The 12443-nt window shown below is 49.9% G+C and overlaps 1 long non-coding RNA gene across 1 annotated transcript; it reads right to left on the reverse strand.

Annotated features, from left to right (window-relative positions):
- Positions 1-10274: 10274 nt before the first annotated feature.
- On the reverse strand, positions 10275-11941 carry LOC111556717. The gene is made up of 2 exons (XR_002736428.2): positions 11637-11941; positions 10275-10574 (listed from the first exon to the last, which is right to left on the reverse strand). It is a non-coding gene; the product is annotated as an uncharacterized LOC111556717 (long non-coding RNA).
- Positions 11942-12443: the final 502 nt, after the last annotated feature.

A 12443-nucleotide genomic window follows, 5' to 3' on the forward strand; every position in this document is an offset into this window, starting at 1 on the left:
AATGCAGGAACGGGTGTGGGAGGAAGGCCTCTCCTCACCAACCCCCTCACCGCCCCCCCCCCCCCCCCCCCCCCCCGCTGTGGTTGTCCCTGACCTGCGCGGCCCCACCCCCATGAGGCCTGGTCTCCCTTCTCTGAGCTCCAGACACAACCAGGCAGTTCGGAGCACTGCTGGGGCCAACGGGATAAGCGCAGCGCCTGGTGACAGCCACGCCACGCGGGTGAGCCAGCACTGCGGGAGCTGGCTCGGGGAGCAGAGGTGCCCAGAGAAGGGCCAGGTTAGCCCTTGGAGGGCGGGCATCGGGAAGGGCTTCCTGAGGAGTGGATAGCAGGGGGGCGTGCTACCCCGCGGCGGCAGGGCTGGGAAGGGTGCGCCAGGCGGAAGGAAGAGCAACGTGCAAGGGCACGGGGATGTGGCACAGCTGGGCCGTTGGGAGACCCAGGAGGGCCTCAGTGTTCCTGGGGAGCAAGTGGGAGCGAGGGAGGCAAGGACAGGGAGACAAGGGACGGGGCTCAAAGCACTGGCGGTGGAACTTCACCTGGGGACCCGTCACAGGGTTTCAGTAGCAGAGGAAAGAGGGATTAAAGATTCCCTGTGGCCACTCCAGCCCAGAGGACGGTGGGGAGCCGCGGGGAGGCGCGCAGATAGACTATGCTCCCATTTAACAGATGAGAGTTTTGGGGCCCCAGTGGAGGGATGGGCGTGAATGGGTCGCACGCAGTGAGAGGACCCAGGCTGAGCGCTCTGTATGCCACAGCCTACCTCACCTGTCAGGCCCAGCCCCTCGCCTCTGTGTGCCCTGCCACAGCTCCGCCTTCCGTCTCCTTTCCTCTGCCGGCCCGCCTCCCCAGCCAGCAGTAGCTCCCAGAGGGCAGGTGCCTGGCCCTCCCCTTCCCAGGGCAGGCTTCAATCCCGCCAGGGTTGTGGGTGTGTTGGTAGGAACGGCTGGCTGCCAAGGAGCCCGGCCACGGGCTGGGCCCCTGCCTCTGCCCTTGGCTCCGGACACCCTCCCAATCTTTCCACGTCCACCCCCTTCTTCTGCCGTCACCTCCGCCCTGGAGCCAAGCGACCCACCTCTCCACCTTTGCTCGCCCAGTTGCTGCCTTCCGGAACACACACACACACACAGACACCATACACGGTGGCTAGAGAGCGTGCTTACGTGAAATGTCCACAGACCAGGGGCAGTTGGAAGGCTAGAGTCCAAAGCTGTTCCCTATGGCCACCACTTCACCTTCCCGTGGCAGAAGGGCCCTGGGGACCGGTGTAAATGTTCTATGGGGAGGTTAAGTGAGCTGGAGGCTGCCCGGTGGGCTCCCTGCAGCCAGTGGTGGGAGAGGACACTCCTCCTGGCCAGACTTGTAAGTTGCCCCACCATGGACCCAAACTGTCTTTCCCGTCATCTGGTCCAGGCTGCCAACTCCAAGCTTTCGAAGCATTCCATAGGCAGGACCAGAAAGCTCAATGGTCAGCATATAAGTCAGGATCCTCTAGAGAAACAGAACCAGTATGTGACATATATACATACAGAGATTTATTATAAAAGTTGGTTCATTACAGAGGCTACATCTGCAGTTGGCAAACTGGAGACTCAGCAGAGCTGATAGTGTCCATTTCAGTCCAAGTCTGGACCTTTTTGTTCTTTTCATGCTTTCACCTGATTGGACAAGGCCCACCCACATTGGAGAGAGCAGTCTGCTTTACTCAGTCTACCAGCTCAAATGTTTCTCTCGTCCAGAAACATCCTCACAGACACACGCTGAATAATGTTTAATCAAATGCCTGGGCCTCCCATGGCCGGGTCAAATTACGCATGAAATTAACCATTATAGTCAGTGGCTCGTCCCCCACTCTCCATATCCCACCTCCACCAGCTTTTATTTTTAATGTTTCTTTATTTATTTTCACACACAGAGAGAGAGAGAGAGAGAGAGAGAGAGAGAGAGAATCCCAAGCAGTCTCTGCGCCAAGTACAGAGCCCCACACAGGGCTCCATCCCACGAACCTTGAGATCGTGACCTGAGCCAAAATCAAGAGTCAGACGCTTAACCAACTGAGCCACCCAGGCGCCCCTTCCACCAGCTAATCTTGCTGGCCTCACCTTCAAAATTCATCCAAACTCTGAGCCCTTGCTCAGAGTACCACTGCCTTTCCGCGTCCTCTTTCTGAGCCCTTGCTCAGAGTCCCTTGCTGAGAGTTTTGGGGCCCCAGTGGAGGGATGGGCGTGAATAGCAAAAGATGATCTCTCTTTCAGTACCACAGCCTTGGGCTAAGCCACCATCTCCTTGTGGTTTCCTCACTAGGACCACGTGGTTTCCTATCTGGTGGGTCACTTCCAGCCTAGCCCCCTGTGGTCCACTTTCCACATGCATCCAAGATTATGCCTCTAAAGCTAAAGTCAGAGCCAGCCATTCCTCTCCTCAAAGCTCAGAAATGGCTTCTCTGCTCATGCACAGCAAATCCCATGATTACACCATCCAAACCATCTGGCTACCTTTCCAGTTTGCATCAGGAGGCCTTTCCCCCATGCTCCCTCAGCTCCAATCACACTGACCTTCTTGTTGTTCCTTAAACATATTGACCTACCCTCCCACCTCGGGGCCTTTGCACTTACTGTTTGTGATACCTGCAATGCTTTCCTGCAATCTCTGCTTATTAACTGCCACGTCTCAGAGGACTCCCCTGACTTGTCCATCTAAAACAGCTCTCCTCACCCCATCCTTCCTCTTGGCACCTTACCCACTTATTCTGGCCAACAGATTTTTTTTATTCATATTCTCTCTGCCACCAGAATGCCAGCTTTACGAGTCAGGAGCATGATATGTTTCATCTCCTGCTGTATCCCCAATACCTTATGCATAGCGGGTGCTCAGTTAATCGTTGTTGACGGTCTTAGTGACGATTTTTTGGATTTGACACCCAAAGGTAAAGGAAACAAGAGTGAAACGAAACGAATGGGACTATGTCAACGAAACAGTCTCTGCGCACCAAAGGTAACCGTTGATAAAATGAAAATGGAATGGGAGAAAATACAGGCAAATCGTATCTCTGATAAGGGGTCAATATCCAAAAGGCACAAAGACCTCATGCAACTTAGTAGCAAACGCAATCTGGTTAAAAAATGGACAGAGGATCCGAACTGACATTTTCCCGAAGAAGACACACAGATGGCCAAGGTGGAAGAAAAGCTGTTGGAAACCACGAGAAGACATCAGCTATCACCCCACACCTGTTAGAGTGGCTACCAGCACAAAGAAATAACCAGTGTTGGCAAGGATGTGGAGGTAAAGGGAACCCACCACTCTACCCAGGCTCAGGGTCCTTATGAGGGGTCTTCTCTGGATCCTACTTCTCTGGATGGGTGGAAGATCATCTCTTGCTATTCATAATAAGCCCCTTCCAACCACACCTCAAGTCTGTGCCAATGAGGAGACCTTTGGAGGGTGGGGGCAGGGCTGGTTGCCGGAGGAGGCAGCCACGTGATGAGAGGGTTGGAATTTTCAGTCCAACCTCCAGTCCTCCGGGGAGGGGAGAGGGGCTGGAGATTGAGTTCAATCACCAATGGGCGATGATTTAACCAATCATGCTATGTAATGGAACCTCCATAAACAGGTTCTAAACAAAGAGGGGCGCTGGGTGGCTCCGTCGGCCAAGCGTCTGACTCTTGACTTCGGCTTGATGGTGATCCCTTGGTTCGTGAGATCAAGCCCTACGTCGGGCTCTACTCCGACAGTGAAGAAACTGCTTGAGATTCTCTCTCGGCTTTTCCCCTGCTTGTATGCTCTCTCTCGCTCTCTCTCAAAATAAATAAATAAACTTAAAAAAAAATCTAAACAATGGGATTCGGGGAAATTCCTGGTTGGGGAGCACATCAAGGTCCTGGGAAGGGTGGCACTCCCCGAGAGGGCACGGAGGCTGCACATCCCTTCCACATACTTTGCCCCATGCTTCTCTTCCACTTGGCTACTCGCCTGTATCTTTTTTTTTAATGGTTTTATTGTCCCCATATAAATGACAGAGTCAGAAACTGAACCCAGATTTGAGCAAGCCTGAGTTCTCATCCCCAGGCTATTAGTTAAAATGGGCAGGATAAGGGCTCCTATGTGTCTCAGTTGGTTGAATCAGACTCTTTTTAATTTTTTTAATGTTTATTTGCTTTTTGAAAGGGGGGGGGAAGGGCAGAGAGAGAAGGAGACACAGAATCTGAAACAGGCTCCAGGTTCTGAGCTGTCGGCACAGAGCCCGATGCGGGGCTAGAACCCGCAAATCATGAGATCATGACCTGAGCCAAAGTCGGACGCTTAACTGACTGAGCCACCCAGGTGCCCCCCGTATCTTTTATTATATCCTCTATAATGAACTGGGAGAAACGTAGTGTTTCTCTGAGTTCTATAAGCCTTTCTAGCAAATTATTGAACTTGAGAAAGAGGCCTGGGAATCCCTGATTTATAGCTGGTCAGTCAGAAGCAGGTGACTACCTATGAATTATCACTGGCTTCTAACATGGGGACAATCTCGTGGGACAGAACCCTTCACCTGTGGGATCTGCGCTGAATCTGAATGGTTAGTCTGAGAACTGAATTGTAGGGAACCAGGTTGGTGCCTAAAGAGTTGGAGAATTGCGAGGTTTTTTAATGTTTATTTTTTTGAGAGTGAGCGAGCGAGCGCGAGAAAGAGACAGAGCACGAGTGGGGGAGGGGCAGAGAGAGAGGGAGATACAGAATCCGAAGCAGGCTCCTGGCTCTGAGCTGTCAGCACAGAGCCCAACACGGGGCTCGAACTCAAGCCATGAGATCACGACCTGAGTCAAAGTCAGACACTTAACTGACTGAGCCACCCACGTGCCCCGGAGAATTGTTTAATGTGAGGGAAAATACACACATTTGGTGTCAGAAATGTTGTGAATATAGAGACACTGTTTTTATTGCAGATGGTTATAAAAGAGAGCTCTTAGGAGACACATGTGGAAGCATTGAAAGGTGAAGGGGTTTAATGCTTACAGACCATTCTCAAAGAATGTCTATATAGGTGTGTGTGTGTGTGTGTGTGTGTGTGTGTGTGTAAATGTGAATGATAAAATCAATGTGGCAAAGATTGGTAAATCAGGGTAAAAGTGTATCATCCTTGCAGCATTCCATAGATTTGAGGTGTTTTCAAAATGGGAATTTTTTTAAATAACACAATGTAATATGGCAAAAGGACAATATATGCCTCCTGATAGAAGAAACGGTACCACGTATGAAACAATCTTGCCAAAAAAAAAAAAAAAAGGTCGAGCCTGCATCTTATGAAACTTCTAGATCCAACTCCCAGTACGATCCCCTGGGGACAGAGAAACATGTTATATGACACCACAGGGCTGCAATCAGCAAAATCCAGGCTATGGTGATCCCTACAGGTCAGACAGCCAACCTTTTTTTCAACAAGCAAGTGGCAAAGGCAAAAGGAGATGGAAAGGAACTCTAGAGTAAAAGGAACCTAAAACATTAACCCATCACAGTGTACTATGTAGATGCTAATTCAAACTATGTTTTCAATTTTTAAAAATGTTTACTTCTTTTGAGAGAGAGGGCGAGGGAGGGGCAGAGAGAAAGGGAGACAGAGAATTCCAAGCAGGCTCCACACTGTCCGTGCCGGGATCGAACTCACAAACCGTGAGACCATAACCTGAGCTGAAGTCAAGTGTTGGACACCAGAAAAAAAGAAAAAAGGAGTCGGACACCTAAGCAACTGAGCTATCCAGGCGCCCCTCAAACTAATGTTTTTAGAAGGACATTCTTGGGGCGCCTGGCTGGCTCTGTCGGTGGAGCATGTGACTCTCAGTCTCAAGGTTGTGAGTTTGAGCCCCACACTGGCTGTAGAGATTACTTAAAAATAAAATCTTAAAAAAAATAAATGAAAAGGAAGTTCTTTTTTTTTTAAGTTTATTTATTTATTTAGAGAGAGAGTGCGCACACGAGCGGGGGAGGAACGGATAGAGAGGGAGAGAGAGAATTCAAAGCAGGATCCGTGCTGTCAGCACAGAGCCCAGTGCGGGGCCCGAACCCACAAACTGTGAGATCATGACCTGAAAAGGAAATTCTTTATGAAGTATCTGGAACTTTGAATCTTGGCCAGATATTTGATGTGAATTGTTCCTTTTTTGGGGGGGGGGTGAAAATTATATTACAATTATATTAATGGAAAACTCCTCACCTCAGCCTTTAGATTATTCTTGCCTATTGTGGATGAAATGATGCACTATCTGGGATTTGCTTCAAAGGTGAGGGATATGGGGGCTCCTGGGTGGCTCAGTCGGTTAAGCGTCCGACTTTGGCTCAGGTCACAAACTCACGGTTCGTGGGTTCTAGCCCCCTGTCGGGCTCTGTGCCGACAGCTCAGAGCCTGGAGCCTGTTTCAGAGTCTGTGGCTCCCGCTCTCTCTGCCCCTCCCCCACTCATGCTGTCTCTCTCTCTCTCTCTCTCTCTCTCTCTCTCAAAAATAAATGGATATTTAAAAAATTTTAAAGGTGAGGGATATGGATGGGAATGTAGATGAAGCCGAATCAGCCCTGAGCTGAAGCTGGGGGTGGGGGGTGGGGGGTGGGGGGTGGGAGGTGAGGGGTGGAGACTGCCTAATTTTATATTCAAAATTCTGCACAATCAAGAGCTTTGGAGAAGCAATCCTCTCTGTAAGCGGTGACTCTGTGGAGGCAGTTCACATCCGTGCACAGCTCTGCAGCCCAATTCACCCCCCAGGACGTGAGGCTGGGGGGTACGGGGCGACAGCAACAGGCCTGGCAGAGGACCCACAAAGGGCTCTGTCTGATGACAAAGACACTGGTGTCAAGATGAGTTTGAGGGGCGCCTGGGTGGCTCAGTCGGTTAAGCGGCCGACTTCGGCTCAGGTCACGATCTCACGGTCTATGAGTTCGAGCCCCGCGTCAGGCTCTGTGCTGATGGCTCAGAGCCTGGAGCCTGTTTCAGATTCTGTGTCTCCCTCTCTCTCTGACCCTCCCCCGTTCATGCTCTGTCTCTCTCTGTCTCAAAAATAAATAAACGTTAAAAAAAATTTTTTTTTTTAAAGATGAGTTTGAAGACTTTGGGCACAATCGTTTCGCAAAACGCGACGAGCCGACAGTGCATGAAAGCCGACGTGTCCGTGAGCTAAAACTGCCGTTACCATTGTTGATGATGCTGAAGGCGCCCCCAGGTGCAGGTTTCTGCACAGCAGAGGACATGGGCTCCTCTTAGGAGGACTCGAGACCCAGAACCCGACCCCAGGAGGCGCAGAGGCCAGGCGGGATGCTTGGAGTTCCACCCAGGCCCAGCTGAGGTGGGAGGGAACACTTACCTCCGTATATTTGGAAATCTGTGGGCGGTGTTTATTTGCTGGGCAGTCTGGGTCTCTTCCCCTGGGGGTGCTAAAAGCCACAGCCGCAAAGGACATGAACTGGAGGCGGGTCAGGAGTGGGCAGCTTGGGGTGGGGCTGAGGGCAGGGCAGGGCAGGCCCAGTGGCTGAGCAATTGCTGCTGACTCATTGGGATCAGAGGTGGCCTGGCCGTGGAAGGGCCCGGGCAAAGCCACCAACTGGCTGGAGGGACTCGGATAAGCACCCTCCCTCCGCACCTTGGTTTCTACACTTAAGCAGTTATGGCCAGTGTCAGACACACCCAGGCACGAATCCTGACTTTGCCACTCGCTGGCTCTGGTGCGGCTTAGTGGCAGGAAGATTCCACTTTCCCTCTGTGAAATGGAAACGATAAGGGGACCAACGTTATGGGTTGTCCTCAGAGGGGGGTGAGGCACGTGCGGAAGTTGGTACGTGGGGTTAGATGCTCCAGGAGCACGCAGCACATCAAAGCCGCGGGTGCCACTGATGCTGTTCCTTGATGAAGGTCCTTCCAACTCAAAAGAGATTGAACACATAAACCTTCCGTGTAAAAAGACACCATATAATTAACACACAAGAAACGGAGGAATAAAGGAGTAACTTGACGGTGGAAAGGCTGCCAAATATACCCCAAGCGAGTCCACATCAACAATGATAGGGGATGTGACGAAAATGGTACTTTATTTCTGTGACCTTCCCCTCAAAAGCCTATAGACCCTATCTAGTCATGAGGAAATGGACGTATCCTAATCGAGAGACATTCTACAAAATACTGACCAGTCCTCCTCAAAGCTGCCAGGGTCATTTAAACACACACACACACACACACACACACACACACACACACAGAAAGTCTTAGAAACTGTCACAGTCAAGAGGAGCCCAACCAAGAAGGCACGGGGACTAAATGTAATGTGGCATCCTGGATGGATCCTGGGACAGAAGGACATGACTTAGGGGCGCCTACATGGCTCAGTCGGTTAAGCGTCCGACTTCAGCTCAGGTCATGATCTCACAGTTCGTGGGTTCGAGCCCCGCGTCGGGCTCTGTGCTGAACATCTCAGAGCCTGGAGCCTGCTTGGGATTCTGTGTCTCCCTCTCTCTCTGCCCCTCTCCCGCTCACGGTCTGTCACTCTCTTTTAAAAACATTTTTTTAATGTTTATTTATTTTTGAGAGAGACAGACACAGAATGCGAGTGGGTTGGGACAGAGAAAGAGGGAGACACAGAATCCGAAGCAGGCTCCAGGCTCCGAGCTGTCAGCACCAGAGCCCGACGCGGGGCTCGAACTCACGAGCTGCGAGATCATGACCTGAGGTGAAGTCGGACGCTCAACCGACTGAGCCACCCAGGCGCCCCATGTCACTCTCTTTTAAAACTAAACATTTTTGCGGGGGACACCTGGGTGGCTCAGTCGGTTAAGCGTCCGGTTCAGGTCATGATCTCACGGTTCTTGAGTTGGAGCCCCACATCGGGCTCTGTGCTGACAGCTTGGAGCCTGCTTCGGATTCTGTGTCTCCCTCTCTCTCTGCCCCTCCCTCACCTGAGCTCTGTCGCTCAAAAATAAATAAACGTTAAAATAATTTTTTTTAGGGGTGCCTGGGTGGCTCAGTTGGTTAAGCGTCCGACTTCAACTCAGGTCACGATCTTGCGGTCCGTGAGTTCGAGCTCCACGTCAGGCTCTGGGCTGATGGCTCAGAGCCTGGAGCCTGTTTCAGATTCTGTGTCTCCCTCTCTCTCTGCCCCTCCCCCGTTCATGCTCTGTCTCTCTCTGTCTCAAAAATAGATAAACGTTAAAAAAATTTTAAAAAAATATTTTTTTTAAAGAAAAGAAACTAAGGAAATCTGAAAAAGTTTGCACTCTAGTTAATAATAATGTGTAAATATTGGTTAATTAATTGTGACAATTGTGCCGTGCTAATTAACACTAAGATGTTAATAGAGAAACCTGGGTGTGGAGTCCATGGGAACTCTCTGTTCGACCTTCACAAATTCTCTGTAAGCCTAAAACTATTTTATGTTAACAAGTATCAAAAGATAACAAAGATGAGACAGCATGGGAGAAAACATGTAAATGTCCAAAACGAGATTTGTAGCCAGGATACATAGGAACTCACATACGCGGGCAAAGGAAGGAAATGGAGAAATTCACAGAGAGGAAAGGAACAGGTCAGTACTCACGTGAGGATGCCTTATATAACCAGAGGACTACAGATTAAAACAATGAATCACCATCTTCTCACCTGATGAGAAACTGGGGGTGTCCAGTATCAATGACAGCACAGGGGAAGAGTCAGTGTCTGCCAGAGTATGAACTGGTATAATCTCTGGAGATAATTTGGCTATAATTAAAAAAAAAAAAATACATGCGCCTGGTGTACCTGTTGCAGCATTATTAGCAAAACCCAAAATTAGAAACAGCCTTGGTCCGTCGATAGCCTATGATGCTCCCATAAAATAAAATACTCTGCGACAGAGCGAAGCGTGAGGTTGACCTTTTGCACATATAATGCGATATTCACAGGAAACACTGCATAGCGTTCATCGTTCATCGTTCATCGTGTGCTAGCCTCCGCCTCAATGTCATTTTCACAATTCTATGTGTCAATTACTCTTGTTATTCCCATGTTACAGATGAGGAAATGGAGTCACAGGGAGATTAAGCAACTTTCCCAAGGTGGCACAAGTAGTGAAGAGCAGAGTGGGGATGTGAACCCAGGCAAGCTGCCTGTAAACAGTAAAATTAACAGCAAAAATATGTATGTATACACAGAAATCTGTGTGCATGTATGCACATGCAAATACCTAAATAAACACCTGATAAATATGCTGTCCTTTAGGGGGCGTCCCACAGGACCAGCCAAGAGGGTCCCTGAGGCTTCACGCAGGATAGAAACCAAATGTAAGCTGAGAAGAAGTGAGTTTATTGAGGATATAAAGAGAGTGCAGATAGAAGCATAGTGTCTGGGACCCTCGGAAAGGAAATAAGAGTGAGTCTCATCTTCGTTTGGGGCCTTGAGGTTTTACTGAGGACAGTGGTCTGGTGCACGAGTCTTCTCAGGCATCCAAGAACACAGACAGGTGTTTAGGTGTCCTTCACAGGTCACTTAGGTCCTGGAGCTAGGGGGTCTCTGGGAGTCAGTGGTCTTGGAAAATGTTAATGACCACCCCGCCCAGTTATTCCTTAGATGTTATCTGTTGTGCTGGAAGAATCCAAAGAAATCATTAAACCCTTGACCTCTACAAGGAAGAGGTATGTTATCTGTTCTCTAAAGCATGTGTGAGGAGGGAAGGTAGGTCCTAGCAAGAACAGAGCAGGAAAAGGAGGGGGAAAAAACAGGTTTTCATGGGGTCCCTTTAGTTTCCCTATCCCAGGTGCACTGGGTTTCAAAGTGCAATGAATTTCCTGCCTTTAGCCACAGTCAAAAATGTAAGAAAAACCTTCTCGAAGACCACAAAATTTAAATGTGAATGTATAGTGTCCAGTGCTAAGCTGGCACTGTCAGGGATTTTGCTGCTATTAAGCAGAATTGTGACAAAGGGAGCTGAGTCCAGTTATTACAGAGTTCGAAGGTTCTGGTTTTTCATACCAATTTTTGTGTTTCAAATCTTTTTTTTTTTTTAATTTTTTTTCAACGTTTTTTATTTATTTTTGGGACAGAGAGAGACAGAGCATGAACGGGGGAGGGGCAGAGAGAGAGGGAGACACAGAATCGGAAACAGGCTCCAGGCTCCGAGCCGTCAGCCCAGAGCCCGACGCGGGACTCGAACTCACGGACCGCGAGATCGTGACCCGGCTGAAGTCGGACGCTTAACCGACTGCGCCACCCAGGCGCCCCGGCTCAGGTCATGATCTTGCGGTTTGTGAGTTCGAGCCCCGCATCAGGCTCTGTGCTGACAGCTCGGAGCCTGGAGCCTGCTTGGGATTCTGTGTCTCCCTCTCTCTCTTCCCCTCCCCTGCTTGCTTGCTTTCTCTCTCTCTCTTGAAAATAAATAAACATTAAAAATAATAAATAAATATATACATACATACATAAATACATAAAATTAATGAATGTATTTCTTAAAGATTATCATGACTGCAAATAAAAAGCAAAAAGGACCAAAGGCCATGAGGTCATCTGGGGCCTTTGGTGGCTCTAGTTTTTTTATTTTTTTAATTATTTTATTTTATTTTATTATTTTTTTTGAGAGAGAGAGAGAGACAGAGAGAAGGCTCAAGTGAGCAAGGGCAGAGAGAGGGAGAGACAGAGAAGTGGGCTCACCTGAAGCGGGGCTCGAGTTTACCGGAAGCAGGGCGGTGGCTTTAGTTTTTTAAACCAAATGATTAAGAACCCAAAAGACTCTTCACCCATTCGGCCTAGAAGTGGCCAACTCCCTCTCTGTCCCCGCAGACAGTCCCCACTGCACACCTGGGTACAATCAGAAAGGGACTAGGAAGGAGGGGATCAAAGGCAACAAACCTAAGCCCCCCCTTACCGTGTACTGTGCCCACGCTGTGCTAACCCCCTCTGTGAGGCGTCAGAGACGGTGACAAGAGCCCCTGTCTTCATAAAGGGAACAGTGGGTCCAACAGGCACAATGTTGGCCGCTGCATTAGGTGTGGGGCTTACTGATTAAGTGGGGGCGGGTGGCACAGCACTGAAAGAATTCACCTAAGGCAGAACAAAAGGGACAGGAGTTTAGGGAACACCCTGCACTGAGCAGCGAGCGGGACAGCAAAGGAGAGATTGCACAGGCGGTGGTGCGGGGCCAGAGTGAGGGAGTGTGGCGTGTATTTGGTACCTGTGACCGGTTGTAAGTAGCCCACTGGTCTGTTAGGGCCCCTGGCTCCATGAGCCTGTTTGCAGGTAGCTCGGCGGTCACTCTCGGCCCTTTTGCCTTTGCTCAAGTTTCCACTGCTCCAGCCTGTTGGCTAAAAGGGCCTCTACGGCAGGGTTTGGTGGAAGCTTTAAAGGCGAGAGAGAAGACGCACAGGAGGGAACTCTGAGGCCAGCCGCGGGGGCAGTGAGGGGTGGGCAGAAACGGCATGCAGGATTAGGAGGGGTCGCGGCGAGTCCCGAAGATTGCAG

The sequence above is a fragment of the Felis catus genome, chromosome D1 (genome assembly GCF_018350175.1).
Source record: "Felis catus isolate Fca126 chromosome D1, F.catus_Fca126_mat1.0, whole genome shotgun sequence".
NCBI classification, from domain to species: Eukaryota; Metazoa; Chordata; class Mammalia; order Carnivora; family Felidae; genus Felis; species Felis catus.